Source organism: Mesoplodon densirostris, chromosome X, assembly GCF_025265405.1.
Source record: "Mesoplodon densirostris isolate mMesDen1 chromosome X, mMesDen1 primary haplotype, whole genome shotgun sequence".
Classification (NCBI taxonomy): domain Eukaryota; kingdom Metazoa; phylum Chordata; class Mammalia; order Artiodactyla; family Ziphiidae; genus Mesoplodon; species Mesoplodon densirostris.
Genome location: NC_082681.1, coordinates 95,882,989 through 95,906,991, shown reverse-complemented (window position 1 = coordinate 95,906,991; position 24,003 = coordinate 95,882,989). Strand labels below are relative to the sequence as shown.

The 24,003-nt window shown below is 38.5% G+C and overlaps 1 protein-coding gene across 3 annotated transcripts in view; it reads right to left on the bottom strand.

Moving 5' to 3' along the window:
• Positions 1–23,596, bottom strand: part of ZNF41 (zinc finger protein 41) — a 56,017-nt gene extending 32,421 nt beyond the window's left edge. Inside the window, exon 1 of one of the 3 annotated variants that reach the window (XM_060086725.1) lies at positions 23,538–23,596. The gene's annotated coding sequence lies outside the window, so the exon portion shown is untranslated. Of the gene's footprint in view, positions 1–22,768; positions 22,864–22,993; positions 23,133–23,537 lie in introns of those variants that run through there. The other 2 variants (XM_060086723.1, XM_060086724.1) reach the window with 2 other exon arrangements.
• Between the last annotated feature and the right edge of the window lie 407 nt (positions 23,597–24,003).

Here is a 24,003-nt window from a genome sequence, read left to right as displayed (position 1 = left end):
CTGCTGCAGCCATCAAGAAGCCTGTGTGCAAGAACAGGTCACTGTCCACAGCTCCCCTCCCGGGAGCCTGTGCAGCCCGCCACTGCCAGGGTCCCGTGATCCAGGGACAACTTCCCCGGGAGAACACATGGCACGCCTCAGGCTGGTGCAACGTCACGTGGGCCTCTGCCACCGCAGGCTTGCCCCACCTCTGTACCCCTCCCTCCCCTCGGGTTGAGTGAGCCAGAGCCCCCGAATCAGCTGCTACTTTAACCCTGTCCTGTCTGAGCGAAGAAGACGCCCTCAGGCGATCTACACGCAGAGGTGGGGCCAAATCCAAAGCTGAACCCCAGGAGCTGTGCAAACAAAGAAGAGAAAGGTAAATCTCTCCCAGCAATCTCAGGAGCAGTGCATTAAATCACCACAATCAACTGGATGTACCCTGCATCTGTGGAATACCTGAATAGACAACTAATCATCCCAAACTGAGGAGGTGGACTTTGGGAGCAATGATATATATATATTTTTTCTCTTTTTCTCTTTTTGTGGGTGTGTATGTGTATGCTTCTGTGTGTGATTTTGTCTGTATAGCTTTGCTTTTACCATTTGGCCTGGGTTCTATCTGTTTGGGTTTTTTTTTTTTTAGTATACTTTTTAGTGCTTGTTATCATTGGTGGATTTGTTTTTTGGTTTGGTTGCTCTCTTCTTTCTTTCTTTTTTTAATTACTTAAAATTTTTTTAATAATTATTTTTTATTTTAATAACTTTATTTTATATTACTTTATTTCATTTTACTTTATTTTATTTTACCTTCCCCTTTCTTTCTTTCTTTTTTTCTCCCTTTTATTCTGAGCTGTGTGGATGACAGGCACTTGGTGCTCCAGCCAGGCATCAGGGCTGGGCCTCTGAGGTGGGAGAGCCAAGTTCAGGACATTGGTCCACCAGAGACCTCCCAGCTGCACGTAATATCAAACAGTGAATGCTCTCCCAGAGATCTCCACCTCAATGCTAAGACCCAGCTCCACTCAATGACCAGCAAGCTACAGTGCTGGACACCCTATGCCAAACAACTAGCAAGACAGGACCAGCCATTGGCAGAGAGGCTGCCTAAAATCATAATAAGGTCACAGACACCCCAAAACACACCACCAAATGTGGACCTGCCCACCAGAAAGACAAGATCTAGCCTCATCCACCAGAACACAGGCACTAGTCCCCTCCAGCGGGAAGCTTACACAACGCACGGAACAAACCTTAGCCCCTGGGGCAGAAACCAAAAACAACGGTAACTACGAACCTGCAGCCTGCGAAAAGGAGACCCCAAACACAGTGAGTTAAGCAAAATGAGAAGACAGAGAAACACACAGCAGATGAAGGAGCAAGGTAAAAACCCACCAGACGTAACAAATGAAGAGGAAATACGCAGTCTACCTGAAAAAGAATTCAGAATAATGATATTAAAGAAGATCCAGAATCTTGGAAATAGAATGGAGAAAATACAAGAAACGTTTAACAAGAACCTAGAAGAACTAAAGAGCAAACAGTGATGAACAATACAATAAATGAAATTTAAAATTCTCTAGAAGGGATCAATAGCTAACTGAGGCAGAACAATGAATAAGTGACCTGGAAGATAAAATAGTGGAAATAAACTACTACAGAGAAAGAAAAGAGAGAAAAAAGAAAAAAGAAGGAAAAGAATTGAGGACAGTCTCAGAGACCTCTGGGACAACATTAAACACACCAACATTCGAATTATAGGGGTCCCAGAAGAAGAATAGAAAAAGAAAGGGACTGATAAATTATTTGAAGAGATTATTGTTGAAAATTTCCCTAATATGGGAAAGGAAACAGTTAATCAAGTCCAGGAAGCACAGAGAGTCCCATACAGGATAAATCCAAGGAGAAACATGCCAAGACACATATTAATCAAACTATCAAAAATTAAATACAAAGAAAAATTAAAAGCAGCAAGGGAAAAACAACAAATAACATGCAAGGGAATCCCCATAAGGTTAACAGCTGATCTTTCAGAAAAATCTCTGCAAGTCAGAAGGGAGTGGCAGGACATATTTAACGTGATGGAAAGGAAAAACCTACAACCAAGATTACTCTACTCAGCAAGGATCTCACTCAGATTTGATGGAGAAATTAAAAACTTTACAGACAAGCAAAAGCTAAGAGAATTCAGCACCACCAAACCAGCTTTAAAACAAATGCTAAAGGAAATTCTCTAGGCAGGAAACACAAGAGAGGGAAAAGTCCTACAATAACAAACCCAAAACAATTAAGAAAATGGTAATAGGAATATACATATGGATAATTACCTTAAATGTAAATGGATAAATGCTCCAACCAAAAGACATAGACTGGCTGAATGGATACAAAAGCAAGATCCATATATATGCTGTCTACAAGAGACCCACTTCAGACCTAGGGACACATACAGACTGAAAATGAGGGGATGGAAAAAGATATTCCATGAAAATGGAAATCTAAAGAAAGCTGGGGTAACAATTCTCATATCAGAAAAAATAGACTTGAAAATAAAACTAGTACAAGAGACAAAGAAGGACACTACATAATAACCAGGGGATCAATCCAAGAAGAAGATGTAACAATTGTAACTACTTATGCACCCAACATAGGAGCACCTCAATGCATAAGGCAAATACTAACAGCCATAGAAGGGGAAATCGACAGTAACTCAAACATAGTAGGGGACTTTAACACCCCACTTTCACCAATGGACAGATCATCCAAAATGAAAATAAATAAGGAAACACAAGCTTTAAATGATACATTAAACAAGCTGGACTTAATTGATATTTATAGGACATTCCATGCAAAAACAACAGAATACACTTTCTTCTCAAGTGCTCATGGAAAATTCTCCAGGATAGATCATATCTTGGGGCACATATCAAGCCTTGGTAAATTTAAGAAAATTGAAATCATATAAAGTAGATTTTCTGACCACAACACTATGAGACTAGATATCAATTACAGAAAAAAATCTGTAAAAAATACAAACACTTGGAGGCTAAAGAATACACTACTTAATAACCAAGAGATCACTGAAGAAATCAAAGAGGAAATAAAAAAATACCTAAAAACAAATGACAATGAAAACACGATGACCCAAAACCTAAGGGATGCAGCAAAAGCAGTTCTAAGAGGGAAGTTTATAGCAATACAATACTACCTTAAGAAACAAGAGATATCTCAAATAAGCAACCTAACTTTACATCTAAAGCAATTAGAGAAAGAAGAACAAAAAACCACTAAAGTTAGCAGAAGGCAAGAAATCATAAAGATCAGATCAGAAATAAATGAAAAAGAAATGAAGGAAACGATAGCAAAGATCAATAAAACTAAAAGCTGGTTCTTTGAGAAGATAAACAAAATTGATAAACCATTAGCCAAACTCATCAAGAAAAAAAGGGAGAAGACTAAAATCAATAGAATTAGAAGTGAAAAATGAGAAGTAACAACTGACACTGCAGAAATACAAAGGATCAGGAGAGATCACTACAAGCAACTATATGCCAATAAAATGGACAACCTGGAAGATATGGACAAATTCTCATAAATGCACAACCTTCCAAGACTTAAGCAGGAAGAAATAGAAAATATGAACAGACCAATCACAAGCACTGAAATTGAAACTGTGATTAACAATCTTCCAACCAACAAAAGCCCAGGACCAGATGGCTTCACAGGTGAATTCTATCAAACATTTAGAGTAGAGCTAACACCTAGCTTTCTCAAACTCTTCCAAAGTATAGCAGAGGGAGGAACACTCCCAAACTCATTCTATGAGGCCACCATCACCCTGATACCAAAACCAGACAAAGATGTCACAAAGAAAGAAAACTACAGGCCAATATCACTGATGAACATAGATGCAAAAATCCTCAACAAAATACTAGCAAACAGGGCTTCCCTGGTGGCGCAGTGGTTGAGAGTCCGCCTGCCGATGCAGGGGACACGGGTTCGTGCCCCGATCCCGGAAGATCCCACATGCCGCGGAGCGGCTGGGCCCGCGAGCCACGGCCGCGGAGCCTGTGTGTCCGGAGCCTGTGCTCCGCAACGGGAGAGGCCACAGCAGTGAGAGGCCCGCGTACAGCAAAAAAAAAAAACAAAACAAAATACTAGCAAACAGAATCCAACAGCACATTTAAAGGATCATACACCATGATCAAGTGGGGTTTATTCCAGGAATGCAAGGATTCTTCAATATACACATATCAACCAATGTGATACATCATATTAACAAACTGAAGGAGGAAAAACCATATGATCATCTCAATAGATGCAGAGAAAGCTTTCAACACAATTCAACACCCATTTATCATAAAAACCCTCCAGAAAGTAGGCATAGAGGGAACTTACCTCAACATAATAAAGGCCATATATGACAAACCCACAGCCAACATTGTTCTCAATGGTGAGAAACTGAAACCATTACCACTAAGATCAGGAACAAGACAAAGTTGCCCACTCTCAACACTATTATTCAACATAGTTTTGGAAGTTTTACCCACAGCAACCAGAGAAGAAAAAGAAATAAAAGGAATCCAAACAGGAAAAGAAGAAGTAAAGCTGTCACTGTTTGCAGATGACATGTTACTATACATAGAGAATCCTAAAGATGCTACCAAAAAACTACTAGAGCTAATCAATGAATTTGGTGAAGTAGCAGGATAAAAATTAATGCACAGAAATCTCTGGCATTCCTATACACTAATGATGAAAAATCTGAAAGTGAAATTAAGAAAACACTCCCATTTACCACTGCAACAAAAAGAATAAAATATCTAGGAATAAACCTACCTAAGGAGACAAAAGACCTGTATGCAGAAAATAATGAGACATTGATGAAAAAAAATAAAGACGATACAAAGAGATGGAGAGATATACCATGTTCTTGGATTGGAAGAATCAACATTGTGAAAATGACTATACAACCCAAAACAATCTACAGATTCAGTGCAATCCCTGTCAAACTACCACTGGCATTTTTTACGGAACTAGAACAAAAAACTTCACAATTTGTATGGAAACACAAAAGACCCCGAATAGCAAAAGCAATCTTGAGAAAGAGAAATGGAGCTGAAGGAATCAAGCTCCCTGACTTCAGACTATACTACAAAGCTACAGTAATCAAGACAGTATGGTACTGGCACAAAAACAGAAATATATATCAATGGAACAGGATAGAAAGCCCAGAGATAAACCCACGCACATATGGTCACCTTACCTTTGATAAAGGAGGCGAGAATATACAATGGAGAAAAGACAGCCTCTTCAATAAGTGGTGCTGGGAAAACTGGACAGCTACATGTAAAAGAATGAAATTAGGACACTCCCTAACACCATACACAAAAATCAACTCAAAATGGATTAAAGACCTAAATGTAAGGCCAGACACTATCAAACTCTTAGAGGAAAACATAGGCAGAACACTCTATGACATAAATCACAGCAAGATCCTTTTGGACCCACCTCCTAGAGAAATGGGAAAAAACCCCAAAAATAAACACATGGGACCTAATGAAACTTCAAAGCTTTTGCACAGCAAAGGAAACCATAAACAAGACCAAAAGACAACCCTCAGAATGGGAGAAAATATTTGCAAATGAAGCAACTGAGAAGGGATTAATCTCCAAAATATACAAGCAGCTCATGCAGCTCAGTATAAAAAAAACAAACAACCAAATCCAAAGATGGGCAGAAGACCTAGATAGACATTTCTCCCAAGAAGAAATACAGATTGCCAACAAACACATGAAAGAATGCTCAGCATCATTAATCATTAGAGAAATGCAAATCAAAACTACAATGATATCACCTCACACCAGTCAGAATGGCCATCATCAAAAAATCTAGAAACAATAAATGCTGGAGAGGGTGTGGAGAAAAGGGAACCCTCTTGCACTGTTGGTGGGAATGTAAATTGATACAGCCAGTATGGAGAACAATATGGAGGTTCATTTAAAAATTAAAAATAGAACTGCCATATGACTGTTGGTGGGAATGTAAACTGATACAGCCACTATGGAGAACAGTATGGAGGTTCCTTAAAAAACTACAAATAGAACTACCATATGACCCAGCAATCCCACTACTGGGCATATACCCCGAGAAAACCATAATTCAAAAAGAGTCATGTACCAAAATGTTCATAGCAGCCCTATTTACAATAGCCCGGAGATGGAAACAACCTAAGTGTCCATCATCGGATGAATGGATAAAGAAGATGTGGCACATATATACAATGGAATATTACTCAGCCATAAAAAGAAACAAAATTGAGCTATTTGTAATGAGGTGGATGGACCTAGAGTCTGTCATACAGAGTGAAGTAAGTCAGAAAGAGAAAGACAAATACTGTATGCTGACACATATATATGGAATTTAAGAAAAAAATGTCATGAAGAACCTAGGGGTAAGACAGGAATAAAGACACAGACCTACTAGAGAATGGACTTGAGGATATGGGGAGGGGGAAGGGTAAGCTGTGACAAAGTGAAAGAGCGGCACGGACATATATACACTACCAAACGTGAGGTAGATAGCTAGTGGGAAGCAGCCGCATAGCACAGGGAGATCAGCTCGGTGCTTTGTGACCACCTGGAGGGGTGGGATAGGGAGGGTGGGAGGGAGACACAAAAGGGAGGGGATATGGGAACATATGTATATGTATAACTGATTAAATTTGTTATAAAGCAGAAAAAAAAGAGTCATGTACCACAATGTTCATTGCAGATCTATTTACAATAGCCAGGACATGGAAGCAACCTAAGTGTCCATCAACAGAGGAATGGATAAAGAAGATGTGGCACATATATACAATGGAATATTACTCAGCCATAAAAGGAAACGAAATTGAGTTATTTGTAGTGAGGTGGATGGACCTAGAGTCTGTCATACAGAGTGAAGTAAGTCAGAAAGAGAAAAACAAATTCTTTATGCTAACACATATATATGGAATCCCCCCAAAAAAAAATGGTCATGAAGAACCTAGAGGCAAGATGGGAATAAAGACGCAGATCTACTAGAGAATGGACTTGAGGACATGGGGAGGGGGAAGGGTAAGCTGGTACAAAGTGAGAGAGTGGCATGGACATATATACACTACCAAATATAAAAATGATAGCTAGTGGGAAGCAGTCACATAGCACAGGTAGATCAGCTCGGTGCTTTCTGACCACCTAGAGGCGAGGGATAGGGAGGGTGGGAGGGAGTGAGATGCAAGAGGGAAGAGATAAGGGGATATATGTGTATGTATAACTGATTCACTTTGTTATAAAGCAGAAACTAACACACCATTGTAAAGCAATTATACTCCAATAAAGATGTTAAAAAAAATAATAAAATTTTAAAGAAAGGAAAGACAATGAACACATGCCAACATTGAGATAATATAGATGTTGGAATTATCTGACAAGGATTTTAGAGCAGCCATCATAAAAATGCTTCATTGTGCAATTATGAAAAAACACAACACAAATGAGACAATACAAAATCCCAGTAAAGAAAGAGAGGATGTAAAGAAGAACTAAATGGAAATTTTAGAACTAAAAAATATAGTAACTGAAATAAAAAACTCAGTGGATGGACTCAATGACAGAATGGAGAGGACAAAAGAAACAGTGTACTTAAAGACTGAATAGAAACAAACCAATCTGATCAACTATAGAGAGAAAATTAACTGGAAATAAATGAAGACAGTTGAGGGACATGTAAGACTACAACAAAAGATTCGACATTCGAATCATTGGTGTCTAAGAGGAGAGGAAAGAGTATGGGGCAGAAAAAGTATTTGAAGAAGTAATGGCTGAAAATATTGCAAATTTGGCAAAAGACATCAACTTACATATTCTAGAAGCTGAATGAAACACAAACAGGATAAAACAACAGCAACAAACAACAATAAGAAAAATCCAAGCCAAGACACATCATAGTCAAACAAAGGCCATATATGACAAACCCACAGCCAACATCGTTCTCAATGGTGAAAAACTGAAACCATTTCCACTACGATCAGGAACAAGACAAGGTTGCCCACTCTCACCACTCTTATTCAACATACTTTTGGAAGTTTTAGCCACAGCAATCAGAAAAGAAAAGGAAATAAAAGGAATCCAAATCGGAGAAGAAGTAACGCTGTCACTGTTTGCAGATGACATGATACTATACATAGAGAATCCTAAACATGCTACCAGAAAACTACTAGAGCTAATCAATGAATGTGGTAAAGTAGCAGGATACAAAATTAATGCACAGAAATCTCTGGCATTCCTATACACTAATGATGAAAAATCTGAAAGTGAAATTAAGAAAACACTCCCATTTACCACTGCAACAAAAAGAATAAAATACCTTGGAATAAACCTACCTAAGGAGACAAAAGACCTGTATGCAAAAAATTATAAGACACTGATGAAAGAAATTAAAGATGATACAAATAGATGGAGAGATATACCATGTTCTTGGATTGGAAGAATCAACATTGTGAAAATGACTATACTACCCAAAGCAATCTACAGATTCAATGCAAACCCTATCAAACTACCAATGGCACTTTTCACAGAACTAGAACAAAAAATTTCACAATTTGTATGGAAACACAAAAGACCCCGAATAGCCAAAGCAATCTTGAGAATGAAAAACGGAGCTGGAGGAATCAGGCTCCCTGACTTGGGACTATACTACAAAGCTACAGTAATCAAGACAGTATGGTACTGGCACAAAAACAGAAATATAGATCAATGGAACAGGATAGAAAGCCCAGAGACAAACCCACGCACATATGGTCACCTTATCTTTGATAAAGGAGGCAGGAATGTACAGTGGAGAAAGGATAGCCTCTTCAATAAGTGGTGCTGGGAAAACTGGACAGGTATATGTAAAAGTATGAGATTAGAACACTCCCTAACACCATACACAAAAATAAGCTCAAAATGGATTAAAGACCTAAATGTAAGGCCAGAAACTATCAAACTCTTAGAGGAAAACATAGGCAGAACACTCTATGACATAAATCACAGCAAGATCCTTTTTGACTCACCTCCTAGAGAAATGGAAATAAAAACAAAAATAAACAAATGGGACCTAATGAAACTTCAAAGCTTTTGCACAGCAAAGGAAAATATTTGCAAATGAAGCAACTGACAGAGGATTAATCTCTAAAATTTACAAGCAGGTAATGCAGCTCAATATCATAAAAACAAGCAACCCAATCCAAAAATGGGCAGAAGACCTAAATAGACATTTCCCCAAAGAAGATATACAGATTGCCAACAAACACATGAAAGAATGCTCAACATCATTAATCATTAGAGAAATGCAAATCAAAACTACAATGAGATATCATCTCACACCAGTCAGAATGGCCATCACCAAAAAATCTAGAAACAATAAATGCTGGAGAGGGTGTGGAGAAAAGGGAACACTCTTGCACTGCTGGTGGGAATGTGAATTGATACAGCCACTATGGAGAACAGTATGGAGGTTCCTTAAAAAACTACAAATAGAACTACCATATGACCCAGCAATCCCACTACTGGGCATATACCCTGAGAAAACCATAATTCAAAAAGTGTCATGTACCAAAATGTTCATTGCAGCTCTATTTACAATAGCCAGGAGATGGAAGCAACCTAAGTGTCCATCACCAGATGAATGGATAGAGAAGATGTGGCACATATATACAATGGAATATTACTCAGCCATAAAAGGAAACAAAATTGAGTTATTTGTAGTGAGGTGGATGGACCTAGAGTCTGTCATACAGAGTGAAGTAAGTCAGAAAGAGAAAGACAAATACCATATGCTAACACATATATATGGAATCTAGAAATAAAATGTCATGAAGAACCTATGGGTAAGATGGAAATAAAGATACAGACCTAATAGAGAATGGAGTTCAGAATATGGGGAGGGGGAAGGGTAAGCTGGGAGAAAGTGAGAGAGTGGCATGGACATATATACACTACCAAACATAAAATAGATAGCTAGTGGGAAGCAGCCGTGTAGCACAGGGAGATCAGCTCGGTGCTTTGTGACCACCTAGAGGGGTGGGAGGGAGGGAGACAGAAGAGGGAAGAGATATGGGATCATATGTATATGTTTAACTGATTCACTTTGTTATAAAGCAGAAACTAAGACACCGTTGTAAAGCAATTATACTCCAATAAAGATGTTAAAAAAAGAATAAAGTGGGAGAAATAAATCTACCTGATTTCAATACTTTTTATTTAACTATAGGAATCAAGACAGTGTGGTATAGATGAAGGGATAGGCACATAAATTAACGGAACAGAATAGAGGACCCAGAAACAAGCACAGTCAACTAATATTTTTACAAAGGTACAAAAACAATTCAATGTCTTTTCAACAAATGGTGCTAGCATAATAGGACACTCATAAGGAAAAAACAAACAAAAATGAAACAAAAACCAAAAATGAATCTCATTCTAAATATCACACTTTATAAAAACTTAACCCAAAATGGATCATAGATTTATATGTAAAATGTAAAGCTATAAAACTGTTGGAAGACAACAGAAGAGAAAATCATCAGGACTTAGGGCTTAGTGAAGAGTTCTTAGATATGACACCAAAAACATAATCTTTTAAAAGAAAAAATAGATAAATTTGACTTCATCAAAATTAAAAATTGTGGCTCTACAAAAGACACTCTTAAGAGGATGAAATGACAAGCTGCAGAGTGAGAGAAAATATTCACAAACCCCTTATTTGACAAAAGACTCATATCTATAACATAATAAGAACTCTCAAAATTCAACATTGAAGAAACAAACAACCCAATTAGAAAACGGGCAAAAGACATGAAGAGACATTTCACCAAAGAGAATATATGGAGGGCAAATAAGCACATGAGAATATGTTCAACATCCACAGACAAGCATTCTAACATCTATATGGAAAGGCACAGCCCCTAGAATAGCTAAACCAGTCTTGAAGAAGAATAAAGTGGGAGAATCACTCTAATAGATATTAAATCTTACTGCATAGGTACAGTAATCAAGACTGTGGTTTTGGCAGAGGGAGAGACACAGATCAATGGAACGGAATAGAGGATCCAGAAATAGCCCCACATAAGTATGGCCAACTGATATTTTTTACAAAGAGGCAAAACAAGTCAATGGTGCTAGAACAACTGTACATTCAGGGCAAAAAGATCCTCAACCTAAACCTCACTCTTTACACAAAATTTAACTCAAACTGGATCACAGACTTAAATGTGAAATGTAAAACTATAAAATTTTTATGAAAAACATAGGAGAAAATCTTTAGGATTTAGGGCTAGACAGAGTGTGGTATGATAAGAAATATATATTTGGGTTTTGTTCCTGGCACAGATCTCTTAAAAGTCCTGAGATTTTTTAAGTGATAGGAGTGATAAGAGCATCTTTTGTTAGTTTGTTATTCCTTACAAACCCCTTCCAATAATGCCTGAGTTTATGTTGATGAAGGGACTCTTGGTGCGTTCTTAGATAACTTTAGGGTGGGGGCTGGTTGCCAAAGGAACCAATCATTTGGTTATAGGGCTTGATTAGAGGGTTGAAACTTTCAGTCCCACTCCCCCACCACCACCTCCCTCCTAGGGAGGGGAGAGGAGCTGGAGATTGAGTTCAATCACCAATGGCCAATGATTTAATCAATGGGGTCTACATGATGGAACCTCCATATAAACCCCTCCAGAAAAATCCCTAAATAATGAGGTTTGGAGAGCTTCCAGGTTGAACACAGATGTGCTGGGAGGAAGGCATGTCCAGAGAGGGCATGGAAGCTCTGTGCCTTTCCCCCCATACCTTGCCCTTGTATCTCTTCCATCTGGCTGTTTCTGAGTTGTATCCTTTATAATAAACTGGTAAACATAGTGTTTTCCTGATCTCTGTGAGCTACTCTAGCAAATTATTGAACCCAAAGAAGAGGTCCTGGGAACCCCCAATGTATAGCCGGTAAATCAGAAGTATGGGTGGCCTGGGACTTGCAGTGACTGGCATGTGAAGTGGGGGCAGTCTTGTGGGATTGAGCCCTTTAACTTATGGGATCTGATGCTAACTCCAGACAGGTAGTGTCAAAATTGAATTGAATTGTTGGACATTCAGTTGTTGTCAGAGAGTTAGAGAATGACAAAGTTTTTAGACTGGACACGAAAAGCATAATCCATAAAAGGAAACACTGATAAACCGGGTCTTGCCAAAAATTTAAAAACTTTTGCTCTGAAAAAGACCAGAGGAGGGAAAGGATGAAGAGGATGAAAAGCCAAGCTACTGACTGGGAAAAATACATGAAGACAACATATCTGACAAAAGACTGGTATCTAGAATATGTAAAGAACTCTCAAAACTCAACAGTAAAATCATCCAAAGAATTCAATTAGAAAGTAGGCAAAACGTATGAACAAACATTTCACCAAAGAGGATATACAGATGGCAAATAAGCATATGAAAAGGGGTTCCATATTATTTACCAGGGAAATGAAAATGAAACCTACAATGAGATATCACTATACATATGTCAGAATGGCTAAAATAAAAAATAGTGACAACACAAAATGCTGATGAGGTTGCAGAAAAACTGGATCTCTCCTACACTGCTGGTGGGAAACGGTTTGGTAGTTTCTTATAAAACTAAGCATGCAATTACCATACGGCCCAGCAATAGTACTCTTGAGCATTTATCCCAGAGACATGAAAGCTGATATTTACACAAAAAATCTGTATATGAATGTTCATAGCAGCTTTACTGGTAATAGCTCAAAACTGGAATCAGTCCAGATGTCCTTCAACAAGCGACTGGTTAAACGAACTGTGGTGCATCCACCCCAAGGAGTGCTATTCAACAAGAAAAAGGAATGAACTGTTGGTATGCTACTTGGATGGTTTTTAAGAACATGATGCTAAGTGAGAAAAGCCAACCTCAAAAGTTTATATACTGTATGATTTGATTAATACAACAATTTTGAAATGACAAAATTTTAGACATGGAGCACATGTTAGTGGTTTCCAAGGGTAGTGGAGACAGGAGGGAAATAGGTGTGGTTATAAAAGGGCAACACTAGGGATCCTTGTGATGTTGGAACTATTCAGTATTTTGACTATGGTGATGGATACACAAACCTACACAGGTGATAAAATTGTATAAAACTTGGTACATGCATATACACATACATGTATGAGTAAAACTGGGGAAATCTGGAGAAGATGGTTGAATTGTATCAAGGTCAAAATTCTGGTTGGCATATTATACTTTTATTTTGTAAAATGTCACCATTGGAGGAAACTGGGCAAAGTGCACAAGGGATCACTGTATTATTTTTTACAACTGCATGTGAATCTATATCTCAAAATATATTTTAAGTAAAAAAAATTTTTAAAGCATGTTCAATGTCAATGTTTAAAAAGATGTTCAAAGCTTTTGTACAGTAAAGGACACCATTGACAAAACAAAAAGACAACATACTGAATGGGAGAAAATATTTGCAAATGAGGTGACCGATAAGGTATTAATATCCAACATATATAAACAGCTCATACAACTCAACATCAAAAAAAAAAACCAATTAAAAAATGAGCAGAAGAACTGAACAGACATTTTTCCAAAGAAGAAATGCAGATGGCCAACAAGCACATGAAAAGATGCTCAACATCACTAATCATCAGGGAAATGCAAATCAAAACCACAATGAGATATCACCTCACACCTGTCAGAAGAGCTATTATCAAGATGTCTACAAATAACAAATGTTGGCAATAGTACTCTTGAGCATTTGTGGCAAGCTTGTGGAGAAAAAGGAACCCTTGTACACTGTTGGTAGGAATGTCAACTGGTGTAGCCACTGTGGAAAATGGTACGGAGGTTTCTCAGAAAACTAAAAATAGAACTACCATATGACCCAGCAATTCCACTCCTGGATATATATCTGAAAAAAACAAAAACACTAAATCAAAAAGATACATAAACCCCAATGTTCATAGCAGCACTATTCACAATAGCCAAAACATGGAAACCACCTGTGTCCATCAACAGATGAATAGATAAAGATTACTCAGCCATAAAAAATAATGAAATTTTGCCATTGCAGCAACATGGATGAACTTGGAGGGCATTATGCTAAGTGAAATAAGTCAGACAGAGAAAGATAAATACTGTATGATATTGCTTATATGTGGAATCTAAAAAATACAATGAACTAGTGAATAAAACAAAAAAGCAGTGGACTCACAGATATAGAGAACAAACTAGTGGTTACCAGTGTGGGGAAGAGGGGCAATATAGGGGTCTGAGAGTGGGAGGTACAAACTATTGGGTGCAAGATAGGCTCAAAGGTGTATTGTACAACAAGGGGAATATAGCCAATATTTTGTAATAAGTGGAAAGTAAACTTTTAAAAGTGTATAAAAATAAAAAAAATTTTAAAAGATGTTCAATGTCATTAGCCATTAAGGAAATGCAAATTAAGACACTGATGATATAACCACTGCACACCTATTAAAACAGCTAAAAATGTTTTAAATAGCAACAATACCAAATTCTGGAGAAAATGAAGAAATATGATCTCTCATATGTTGTCAGTGGGAATGTAAAGTGGTACAGACGCTCTGGAAAACAGTTTGGCAGTTTCTTTAAAAAAGTGACACAGCAATTGCACTTCTGGGCATTCATTCTAGAGAAATGAAATCTTACATGTAGATAAAAATCTGTACAATTGTTCATAGCAATTTTATTTGTAATAGCCCCAAACTGGGGACAACGAAAATGTCCCTCAGTAGATGAATAGTTAAACAAACTGTAGTACATCTATAATATGGAATACTACTCAGCAATAAAAAGAAATGAACTATCGTTACAACGATAGTTGTAAGGATGGTTTTCAAGGACATTATGCTGAGTGAAAAAAAAAAACCAGTCTCAAAAGCCACATAGTGTATGGTTCCATTTATGTAACATTCTCAAAATAACAAAATTATAGAGATGGAAAACAGATTATTGGTGGCCAAAGGTTAGGGATGATGGTGGGGGTGAAAAGTACAAAAAGGGTAATAGCTCTGTATCTTGATTGTGGTGGTCGTTACACGAATCTACACACATGGCAAAATGACAAGGAATTAGGCACACACGTTGTACCAATGTTAAATTTTTATACTGTATTATGATTTTATAAGATGTAACTATTGGGGGGAACTGGGTAAAGGGTACATGGGATTTCTCTGTCTTATGTTTGCAACTTCGTATGAAACTATAATTATTTCATAATGAAGAGTTTTTAAAAATCACAATTATGCTGGGAAATTTTATTATAATATAATGGGTCAAGTAGACCAAAAAAAGAAGTAAAGAGGATTTGAAAAATATAATCAGTGCTAGATTTAATTCTGTCCAATTAATATACTCTTCTTTTAGACTCATGGCACAGTTTAAAAAACTTCTTAAATTGTGTAACTTGGGGCTTCCCTGGTGGCGCAGTGGTTGAGAGTCCGCCTGCCAATGTAGGGGACACGGGTTCATGCCCCGGTCTGGGAAGATCCCACATGCCGCGGGGCGGCTGGGCCCATGAGCCATGGCCGCTGAGCCTGCACGTCCGGAGCCTGTGCGCCACAACAGTGAGAGGCCTGCGTACCGAAAAAAAAATTGTGTAACTTGGACTCAAAGAAAAAAATATTGATATTTCTTAAAAATTAGAGTTTTGGCAGGCTATATTGACAACAATACTACAAAAATCAGAAATATAGAATCAAAATTGCTAAGAGACTATGTCTTAAACATCCTCACCACAGAAAAGAAATGATAATTATGTGACAGGATGGAAGTGTTAGCTAAAGCTACTGTGGTAATCATGTAATTTATAAATTTATAAACATATCAAATCAAAACACTGTATACCTTAAACTTACACAATGTTATATGACAATTATATTTCAGTAAAAAAGAAATATAGAATAAAAAGATAACCAAATGACCAAAACTAATTTGCTGTTAAGAAATAGTCTCTACAGATACAAACTACTACACATAAAATAGATAATAAGAATTTACTGTATAGCACAGGGAACTATATACAATATCTTGTAATAATCTATAATGGAAAATAATCTGAAAAAATATATATATATAACTGAATCACTTTGCTGTACACCTGAAACTAACACAACATTGTAAATCAACTATAATTCAATTAAAAAAAAGAAAGAAAGAAATATTCTCTAAGTAGAGTGATGGTTACTAGGGGCCGGGGGGTGGGGGAAATGGGAAGGTTTTGGTCAAAGGGTACAAACTTCCAGTTATAAGATAAAGAAGTTCTGAAAATCTAAGGTACAACATGGTGATTATTGCTAATGATACTGTATCATATACTCGAATATTGTCTAGAGAGTAGATCTTAAATGTTCTTATCACACACACACACAAAGTGGTAATTATGTGACATGATGGAAGTGTTAGCTAACACTATGGTGATAACCATTTTGCAATATACAAATGTATCAAATCAACACACTGTACACCTTAAACTTATACAATGTTATATGTCAAGTATGTCTCAATAAAGCTGGAGGGAAAAGAAATATTCTCTAAACATGGCAGGATTGGGACTTCCCTGGCAGTCCAGTGGTTAAGACTCCACATTTCCATTGCAGGGGGCGCGGATTCGATCCCTGGTCAGTGAACTAAGATCTCACACGCCACATGGTGCAGCCAATAAATAATTAAACAAACAAACATGGCAGAATTGAAGACAAATTCAATAATAAAATTATAAACTTCATACCTAATTTTGAGACATGGTTAAAGTTATATTTAAGGGATATTTTAGCCTAAAATGTTTTTAATATTTAAAAAGAAAAGCCAAAGATAAATGAATTAAGTGCTAAACTTAAGAAATTAGGAAAAGAAAATAAAATATTCATGAGAAACTTGATAAAGGTAAAAGAGAAGGAAATATACATGTACACACACACACACTCACATATCACACATATATTCACACAATTTTTGGAATGAAAAAGGAACTACTACCAATGTGGAAGTGACCAGAATAATTTAAGCATTATGTGCAGCTCTATGAAAATATAAAATCCCTAGCAAACATAAACCACCAAAATTAAACCCCCCAAAAGAAGAAATCTGTAAAGACCAGTAATCAGAGAAAATAAAATAATTAAAATTTACCATTTTAAAAGGCACCAGTTCTAAGTGTGTTTATAGCTGAACTTTAAAAAGAGATAATTTCTATGCCATTTTAACATATAAAAAGATAGAAATCTCCTGAATTCCTTTTAAAAACTGCCATAACCTTAATACCAACACATGTTAAATATAGTACAAAAAAAAGAAAAAAGAAAAGAAAACTATAAGCAGTTTTCTTATAGTGGCAAAAATTTTAAATAAAATATTACTAATTCAAATCCAAATGTATCTTATAAGAAAAATTCCCTTTGACCAAACAGAATTCTTCCAGGAAGGCAAAGATGCAGCCACATTACACGTCAATGTAATTCATTACAACAACCAATTAAAGAGAATAATACCATAAGGCTGTTAATATCAAAAAGCATCTGACACAATTCAGGAGCTATTCCTAATAAAAATACAAATTAAAATAAGAACATTAAAGAACTGTGTAAATATTACAACAACTACCCCCAAAATCACCAGAAAACATTATGCTAAAAAAAATGCCCAGATAAAAAGCTTAATATCATTAAAATGGCAATATTCTCCTAAATGTTGTACAGGTTCAACACAATCCCTATCAAAATCCCAGGGGCATTTCTGCAGAGGGTAACGAGTTCATCCTAAAATTCAGATAGAAATGCAAGGAACCTGAATAGCCAAAACACTGAATAAGAACATAGTTGGAGGACACACGTTTCTCTATTTCAAAACTTGCTACAAAGCTACATAAATCAACACAGCATGGTACTGGCATAAAGGAGGCATATAGATGAATGAAATAGAATTGAGAGTTCATAAATAAGCCTTTACACTCATGGTCAGTTGATTTTAGATAAGGGTTTCAATACAATTCAATGGGGAAAGGAACATCTATGACATCAAAAGCACAAGCAACTGGGACGAAGTGAGAAAGTGGCATGGACATATATACACTACCATATGTAAAATCGATAGCTAGTGGGAAGCAGCCAAATAGCATAGGGAGACCAGCTCGGTGCTTTGTGTCCACCTAGAGGTGTGGGATAGGGAGGGTGGGAGGGAGACTCAAGATGGAGGGGATATGGGGATATATGTATATGTATAGCTGATTCACTTTGTTATACAGCAGAAACCAATACAATAATGTAAAGCAATTATACTCCAATAAAGATGTTTTAAAAAAAGCACAAGCAACAATAACAAAAATAGATAAATTAGACTTCATAAAAATTAAAAACTTTTGTGCTACAAGGTCACCACCAAGAAAGTGAAAAAACACCCATAAAATGGGAGAAAATATATGCAAATCACATATCTGACCAGGGACTTGTATCCAGAATATATAAAGGATGTTTACAACTCAATGATACAAAGACAAATAATCCAATTTAAAAATAGGCAAAGAGGGCTTCCCTGGTGGCGCAGTGGTTGAGAGTCCACCTGCTGATGCAGGGGACACGGGTTCGTGCCCCGGTCTGGGAAGATCCCACATGCCGCGGAGCGGCTGGGCCCGTGAGCCATGGCCATTGAGCCTGCGTGTCCGGAGCCTGTGCTCCGCAACGGGGAGAGGCCACAACAGTGAGAGGCCTGCGTACCGCAAAAAAAAAAAAAAAAAAAAAAAAAATAGGCAAAGAGTTTGAACCGATATTTCTCCAGAGAAGATATACAAATGGTCAATTAAACACATTGTCTTAGTGTGTTCAGGCTGCTGTAATGAACTACGATAAACTGGGTGGCTTAAACAGCAAACATTTATTTCTTACAGTTCTGGAGGCTGGGAAATCCAAGCTCAAACGTCAGCAGATTGGGTGTCTGGTGAGAACCTGCCTCCCGATTCATAGATGGCTATCTTCTTGTTGTGTCCTCACATGGCAAAAGGTGGAAGGGGGCTCTCTGAGGTCTCTTTTATAAGGGTACTAATCCCATTCATGAGGGCTCCACCCTCATGACCTAATCACCTCCCAAAGGCCTCACCTCCTTATACCATCACACCGCGGGTTAGGATTTCAACATAGAATGGGAGGGGCACATAAACATTTAGTCCACTGCAAACATGAAAAGTTGCTCAACATTCATTAGGGAAATAGAAATCAAAACCACAATGAGATACCACTTCACACCCACTAAGATGGCTAGAATAAAAAAAAAAAGCCTTGTTAAGCGTTGATGAGGATGACACATTGGAACCTTCATATATTGCTGTGGGATGTAAATTGCCAAAAACAGTTTGGCAGTTCTTCAAAGGTACCATATGATCTAGCAATTCCACTTCTGAGAGAAATGAAAACATACGTCCACACAAAAACTTGTACACAAATATTCACATCAACATTATTCATAGTAGCCAAAAAGTGAAAACAACCCAAATGTCCATCAGCTGATGAATGGATAAACAAACTGTGGTATATCCATACAAAGGAATATTATTCAGTAATAAAGAATGAAGTACTGATACAACCTATAGCACGGATGAATCTTAAAAACATGCTAAGTGAAAGAAGATAGTCACCAAAGGTCATATATTGTTTGATTCCAAGTGTATGAAAGGTCTAGAATAGGCAAATTTATAGAAACAGAAAGTAAATTAGTGGCTGTCTGCAGCTGGAGGTATGGGGTGGGAATGAGGAATGAGTACAATGTTTCCTTTTGGGGTGATGAAATGTTCTAAACTTGGATTATGACGGTGGTTTGCACAACTCCTTGAATATACTAACAACCATTGAATTGTAAGCTTTAAATGGTGAAGTTTATGGTAGGTGAATTATATCAATAAAGCTGTTAGGAAAAAAAAATATCATGTAGCTAGTAAGTGGCCATGCAGGATTTCAAACCCAGTATCTGGAAAGGTGAAGGTATTCAACAAATGTTTGTTGAATGAATGAATGAATACCCTTCACTTTCAAATTAGCAACAAGATAGGGATACCCTCTATCAAGTATCACTCAACATTGTTCTGAAAGTTCTAGCTAATGCAATAGGAGAAGATGAAGTAATCAGAATAAATATTTGAAAGGAAGAGAGCGTATCATTGCTAATTGGATGTGACATGATATTATATCTAGGAAAACTAAGAGACCATAAAAGGCAACTAGAATTCACATGAGAATGTGATAACTGGATTGGATAAGAAATAAAATGCAAAAAAGAAATTAAAATTTTAAAATTTATATATTTTTTTTCTATGGAAATAGAGAAATGTGCTATTCACTGTGATGATATCAAATTTAAAATATTTAAGAATGAACTTTTAAAAAAAAGGTTCTGGGGCTTCCCTGGTGGCGCAGTGGTTGAGAGTCCGCCTGCCGACGCAGGGGACACGGGTTCGTGCCCCGATCCCGGAAGATCCCACATGCCGCGGAGCGGCTGGGCCCGCGAGCCATGGCCGCGGAGCCTGTGTGTCCGGAGCCTGTGCTCCGCAACGGGAGAGGCCACGGCAGTGAGAGGCCCGCGTACAGCAAAAAAAAAAAAAAAAAATAATAAAAAAAGGTTCTGAATCTATAAGAAGAAAATTATAAAATATAGTTTTAATGGTTGCTTTTGAAGTGAAATAAAATGTTTTTAACATTCATGTGGAAGAATAAATGCTAAAAAAGATTAAAGAAAACAACCAAAAAAAAAAAAAAAGGAACAGTGAGGGGATTCGCACTATTCAATATTAAAAGTATTTCTAAAGTCAAAACAATTATTTGAAAGGGAGTAGATACATATATCAGAAGAAAAAATAGAGTTCAGAAATAGAATGATATACATTTGGGAATTTATGTGACAAAAGTGGCATTTAACTGAGTTAGAAAAGGCTATTTATTTAATGATTGGTGCTGGCAAATTTTCTATCCAAATGGAAAGTAGAAACTTTGATCTCATCTCACACCACACACCAGAATTTTTCAGTTGGATTACAATTTAACTTTAAAACAATAAAAATTTAAATTTAAGGCATGTATTTATTTAAGCACAAAGCAGGGAGAACCCACTAGGCAAGACATGATATTTAGAACTTGTTAAGGAAAAATTACCTAATCAGATAATTATTTTTTCTAATTATATATGAATACACCTTTCAAAAATCAAGATATAAAGAGAGATAAAGGGAAAAAATTACAATAAATGACAGAAGGTTAATATCCACAAATTAGTAAGACAGACTACATAAAGGAAAAAAAGAGCAAAGGATATGAAAATTAAAAAAAATACATTTCAAAGGCCAATAAATATGAGAAGATATTCAGCCACCAGGTGTCAGGAAAATGCACATCAAGGTAAGCTACATACTGTTGTGTTTGGCCCTCAGAAAGGCAGAAATTAAAAAGTGCAGCAACATTCAGTGTGGGAGATGATTTTGGAATGAGCCCTTTTATATGTTGCTGGTGGGAGTTGCAATTTTACAAAAGTTTTGGACTTAAATTTCAGTACATACCATCCACTTCAAGGAACATCCATTCCTGCACCTAATAATTACTCAGATGACAGTCTCTGGCTATAATTTAGAAATCAATAACAAAAATTACAACTTTTTGGGAAATCAAAATCTCATATCTAAATAACTAAGAGATCAGAGACAAAACCACAACAAAAATTAGAAAACATTATTAATAAACTATGGTGGAAATGTTACATATCAACACTTGTGACACGGAGCTAAAGTGTTCTTAGAGAAAAATTCATGAACTTAATGCTTATACTGTAAAAGAAAATGATTGAATATTAATGAGATAAGCATTCAATTTAGGAACTTAAAAATAAGAATAAAAGAAAAAACCCAAAGAAAAGAAATAATGAAATCAAGGGCAGAAACTAATGACACAGAAAACAAAGATACAGGAGGACCAAGAAGGTCAAAGGTAGGTTTCTGAAACAATCCCATCTCAATCCTAAGACCACCCACAGAGCTCCATCACTCACACCACAGAAACCTTGACCATCCACCCAATAAACCCCATCATATACTTCATAGACTCTGCAACACTCATCCCGCAGCCCTCATCACTCACCTCAAAAATTCTCCATCACTCACTCACTCATTCACTCTCCATTACTCACTCCACAGGCTCTCCATCATTCACTCCACAGACCACCCATTACTCTCCTCAAAGACCCTCATCACTTACCCCACTGAACTCCCATCATTCATCTCACAGACCCCTCCATCACTTACCCCACTAACCCCCTATGACACCCCACAGAACCCCCATCATTTGCCCCACAGGAACTCCAGCACTAACCCCAAAGAGCACACATCACACCTCAGAGACTGTATCACTCACACCACAGTCCGCATTCCTTACTGCACTTACGCCTGATCACTCACCCCACAAATCTCCATCGCTTATCCCACAGATCCAGTCACTTACTCCACATACCCCATCAGTGGCCTCCAAGGATCCTCATCACTCACCCCACAGACTCCTCATAGCTCACCTCACCAATGCCCCCTGCTCACCCTATAGACCCGGAATCACTATGACCCCACAGACCCCCCAATACTCACCCCAGAGACTACCTATTACTTTCCCTACTGCCCCCACCATTCACCCACAAACCCCTATCACTCTACGCACCTCCTCATAAGTGACTCCAGAGAAGCCCCATCACTCACCCCACAGAGTACCATCACTGAGCCCGAAAGCCATGTCGTAACACCCCCATAATTATGTCAACGTTTTACTGGCCCTAAATCGCAGCCTCTGTTAAACTCAGTCTCGGAGCCAGAAGTATTGAAACTGCCTCTGCGGGACTCCCACGTTTCTGGACTTCGCACTGCACATGCTTAGTGTCGGCGCGGAAGCGGCCGTTAACCCCCAATTACACTGGGTGCACTCACGAGGTGTCAGTGCGTGTGCGTGTCTGTGTGTGACGGAGAAGAGGCGGGCTTTCCGATTTTCTTTAGTGACTTTGTCAGGCCACTAACATGGCTGTCCCCTTGGGAGTGTCTCTCCGGGAGTCGCCATCTTGGGAGGGTGGGCATCTCTGCTGCGCCGGAGCCGGCGGTCCCCCGCCAGACCTTCCCCGGTGGGGCTTCCCGGGAGCCGATCAGGCCCAGCAGATCCAGCTGCGGATCCCGGACTCCTCCCTCCTGCGCCGCATGCTCCACCACTACCCCGAGGCGTGGGCCTGGCGCCTTCCCTTCTCTGCGCTCGGGGCCCCGCCCTCAGGCCGTATCCCCGGGGAGTCGCGGCATCTTCGCGCGTTGCAACCCCCCTTGCCCCTCTCCCCGATCCTAGCCAGAAAGACACCTCCAAGGCACTGGCCCAGACACTGGCCGGCCCCCGCCCCAGCCGCCGCTCCACTTCTCGGGGTGCGGAACGGCCCCCGATCGGCGCAGGCGGCTCGCGGCGGCAGGGCCCGGGGCGCCGCTACGTGCCCACCTGACGGCGCCTCTGTCCACCCGTCGGCTGGGGGCATCGCCCGGCTCTGGCTGTCACCGACCCTGGGTAGTTGCCACGGGGGGAATAGTACGTGTCAGATTTAGGCCAGGAAGCGGAAGTCACCCGCAGCGAGAGTTTAACCACTCTGGGCTCAGGGAGCTGAGGTGATTGAGCGCCAGAAACCAAGCATCTGTGCAGGGAGCCATTGAGCTGGGCGTGGGGGGGGGCGGGGGGCTTGTGACATCAGTGGTGGGGCACGTCATGCAATTTTTTACAAACTCGAGTAATCAGCCTTCCCAGTTTCCTTATAGAAGCATGAAGTTTAAACTTCTTTTCTAAAGATCCAAGTTTTGATTTGTTGCATTTTCATTAGTGTTCAGTTTCAAGTGCTAATTTGTAATTTTCCCCCCTTTGACCCAAGAATTATTTAGAAGTCCAGTGTCGAACATGCAAAAATTCTCCAAGA